At 49.5% G+C, this 3959-nt stretch overlaps 1 pseudogene; it reads left to right on the top strand.

Annotated features, from left to right (window-relative positions):
- The first annotated feature begins 441 nt into the window (after positions 1–441).
- Positions 442–562, top strand: LOC136658244 (5S ribosomal RNA; annotated as a pseudogene).
- The last annotated feature ends 3397 nt before the right edge of the window (positions 563–3959 follow it).

Raw genomic sequence — 3959 nt, 5'->3', positions numbered from 1 at the left:
TAAACGGTAGCACAGACCCAGGGATGGCTCATCCATGAGGACAACTGAAACTGTTGCGTCAGGCAACAGATTGGGAGAGGGTACCCACTTCTGTCCCCCCTCCCCCACTTTCCTCCACTGGGAGGAAGGTGCATCAACTGGTGAGGGCAGGGGCAGCATTTGAACATAAGACCATAAGAAGAGCCCTACTGGATCAGGACAAAAGTCCATCTGTTCTAGCTTTCTGTATCTCACAGATGCCATTTAGAGCCATACAAGGACAAGGGCTGGTGGGAAGGTCGATTTCATGGCAAATGGTAAGCGCTGTCACCCTGTTCCCTCAGTGGAGGTGACAGAAAACCACCACTCCACCATGGGGGGCAATAGACCCCCCTGGCCCTGGCTTAGCTATGCTACTGCTTCCAGCCCCTCCCACCCTGCCCTGATCCTGCCCTGAATTGCCCCTACCACCAACTGTTACCCTGCAGATGCCCGATCTCGTCTGATCTTGGAAGCTAAGCAGGGTCAGGCCTGGTTAATACTTGGATGGGAGACCGCCTGGGAATACCGGGTGCTGTAGGCTTATACCATAGTCTTTCGAGACTGATTGTTGCCAACCATTTTTTTTTTTACCTGTGAGTATACCTGATTGGCAGAAATCTTCCTGAGTATACCTGATTGGCAGAAATATTTCTTCCCTATGGGCCAGTTTGTGCTTTCTGCAGAGACCCATTACAATTGGGCAATTCATGCTCATTTGGATGTTCCAAACCGCCCCCCCCATGTGACAAGGCACAGAGTAGCAGTATGACCCTTGCTTGCTTCCGTGCAACGGGCTTCAGTGGACAGAATGCATTGTCTGAACAGGCTCTATGTTGCATTTGTGTCTATTCGTAAGTAGCTCAACCCATGTTCTGAACAGCCCAGTGTTCTCTGTGGCTCTGAGAGTTTTCTGCATTGAATCAGAAGTTATGAATTCTGCTTTCCAGGCCATTGGGTCTCTCGTTTCTCACCACTGGTTGATCAACCCAGTTGAGGTCACCGTAACGCATTAAAACGGACAGCTTCTTCTCCGTGCAGCTCAACGGGCCTCAGCAAATTGGCACTGACAGCTCAGACGGCTTCATCTGGGAAGCGAAGTGATCAGTGCATCTCAAAAGTGGTAGGGGGTGGGGGGAGGCAAGAACCACCACCAACCTAAAACGTGTACATGAAAAAAAAATGAGGACAAATAAAAATGAATTTTTCATGTACGTTCTCATGGCGAGAAAGCCGGAAAGGAGAAGAAATCGAACTATTTGCAAGATTATCGCTATAAGGCCCAAATTGCCATAGTGAGACTAGTAATAAAATGAACTCATGCCGTATTCTGGGCTCTGTAAAAAAAATATATGAGGAACGAACATAACAATTGGGCTCATTTTTTCCCCCCAGGCACTAATGAGAGTTCCTTGAAAAGATATAATTGGATTTGTCATCTTCTAGGGTGGTAGCAGCAGCGCCACCCGTCCGCGCCATTGTGTTTGGTCAGCCATGGGTGGTAAGTGTCGTCTTCCGAGGGTGGTCTTTCTTTCCAGAGACCATTCTTCAGCCCCAGCAGCTTGGAAAGTGTCAGAGTCTCCTGGTTCATTAGCTCTTCCAAGCTGGCAAAGCGGCTTCAACGGGCTGGGCTGAAAGGGTCGTTCCTGTGAGAACCTGACTTTGGTTTCTTCCTCAAGTTAGGGAGGTCGGGAGTCCAAAGTTTTGGCTGTTCCCAAGTCAGGAGTGTAGCAAGTGGGGGGGAGCAGCTGTCCACCCTGGGTGCTAGGCCAGAAGGGGGTTCCACATGAAGCCCAGTCAAGATGGGAGTGGCAGAAGAAGCAGTCCTTCCTGTGTTTTGGCAGCCTACTCTTCCTCCTCATGTAAAAGCTCTCTGGTAATGAGGAAAGGCAGCTTTTTGCTTGTACAGTCTTAGAAAGCTGCTTGGAAGGGTTGGCAGTACTTTGTCTTTGGTCAAATTACAGCAAAAAAAAATTTGCAATTCCAATGGTTTTTTAAAATAACAGCTGCAGAGATCCCTGATTTTCATCAACCACAGTGTGAACCCTTCCCCCTGCACTACAATCCTGACAAAAAAGTGCTCTAAACTAGTGTTCTTCAACCTGTGGGTCTTGACCCCAATGAAGTCCCATCTGGGAGGTCGCAGCACCCGTTCAAATCCTGTGCAAGTGGGGGCTTGGATCCAATCCAGTAATGGTCCTGCCTTGTCAAAACTGAGTCCATGATACAATCCTGCGCAACCTCTTCTTGCTGTCTTGCCTTGCAGCTCCGAAGGTCAGCCCTGCTTAGGCTGCTACAGGGCAGTTGTGAAGACACAAGAGGTAAGGGAGAAACAGGGCAGATAGGAGTGGGAAGCAACAGGGGTGGGCAGATTGAATTCCAAGGGTGGGATCGGTGTTAGGTTCCCAATGTCATACTTTATTTTGAGGGTAGAAGGTTGAAGACAGCTGCTCTAAACTGCTGTTTGCCCTGGGAGCACAACCTGGGATGGGTGGTGGGTTCCCAATGTCATACTTAGTTTATTTTGGGGGTCATTGCATGAGAAGGGTTGAAGATCATGCCCTAAATTGCTACTTGGGGCAGGAGGTCTGGTCTAGAGGGTAGAGCCTCCATTTGCCTGAAGATAACATCCACAAGGTCGCCAGTTCGAGGCCACCGGCACCGTGCGACCTTGAAGCAGCTGACAAACTGAGCCGAGTTATTCCATCTGCTCTGAGCGTGGGAGGATGGAGGCCAGAATGTTGCAACCAGATCAGAAAGAAACATCTGAATGTTGTGGTTCTTGAAAGATAGAACCTTCTTTCAATTGTTAAAATCCCTACGGGGGATTTAAATAGCCTGCCTATGTAAACCGCCTTGAATAAAGTCTTGAATAAAGACCAAGAAAGGCGGTATATAAATACCTGTATTACTATTATTATTTGCCCTGGGAGGGAACCTGCCATTTTCACCCCTAGCAGCTTCTCTCTTTGGACAAATAGCAGGTAGTGGAGGGAGAGAAGAGAAAGGAATAACCCCTCCCCCCGCCTTGTGTCTGCGCCAGGTTCCAGGGAATTAAGATCTTTTCTGCTACAGTTCTCGGTAGTGAATTCAGTGAGACAATATGGGCCACTACTTGCCCAATCAAATCCAGAGGAATCTAGGATTCTCCTGCCCTATAACACCCACTTGACAGGGCCCTGTATGAAACTGATTGCATTGATTTATGTGTACCAAAAAGGCGGTGACCACTGTGTAGACTCTCTCACGGGTAACCTGGATGCTACCTAGAGAGAGTGTCCTACGAAACGTTCTCACAGTCCAATCCTAAAGATGACTTGTGCTCAGGCCCCATGTCACAAATGTGCCACCAAGCATGTTTGCGCTGGTTCAGGAGTCAGTTGGGCTGGCACAGAGGTCTGCGAAGCACAGCAGAGCTACATCGAGACCCTGCACTGGCCAGAGAAGGTGAGTTGGTGCTGGGAGGCGAAGGGGGTTGGAGAGGGTGGTAAGAAGGTGTTCTGGGGTGGGGGTGTTTTGGGTGGAGGAAGGCCGAACGGGGGGAGGATTGGGCCCAGGGAGGGGTGGGGGTGGGGTGGCGGCAGCCCAAAATGAATCCTAACCCCCACTGCTAGGCTTGACAGCCTTACATGGGCTGTTCAGATTTGTGCCAGCTAAATAGCTGGTGCAGATCCACCATAGGGCAAACTGGGGCTCGACACAGGGGGGTAAGGGGAAAAATATCTCCTTACCCCAAGGTGATCTCCAGCAGCTTCCCAGCCTGCACTGAATATAACGCAGTTCACAGCAGCCTGGCTGTACCAGCACAGGTGAGAACTGCGCCCTCAGTGTCAAGATGGGTGTAAAAAACAACCAAAGCCAAGGCAACTTTCAACAGCAGCCAAAAATAGAAAAGTGGAACTGATTCAGACTTGGACTTAAACATAACCAAAACATGAGTT

The sequence above is a fragment of the Tiliqua scincoides genome, chromosome 7, assembly GCF_035046505.1.
Source record: "Tiliqua scincoides isolate rTilSci1 chromosome 7, rTilSci1.hap2, whole genome shotgun sequence".
NCBI classification, from domain to species: domain Eukaryota; kingdom Metazoa; phylum Chordata; class Lepidosauria; order Squamata; family Scincidae; genus Tiliqua; species Tiliqua scincoides.
Note: the sequence above shows the minus strand (reverse complement) of the source record. Positions and strands in the feature narration are given on the sequence as shown.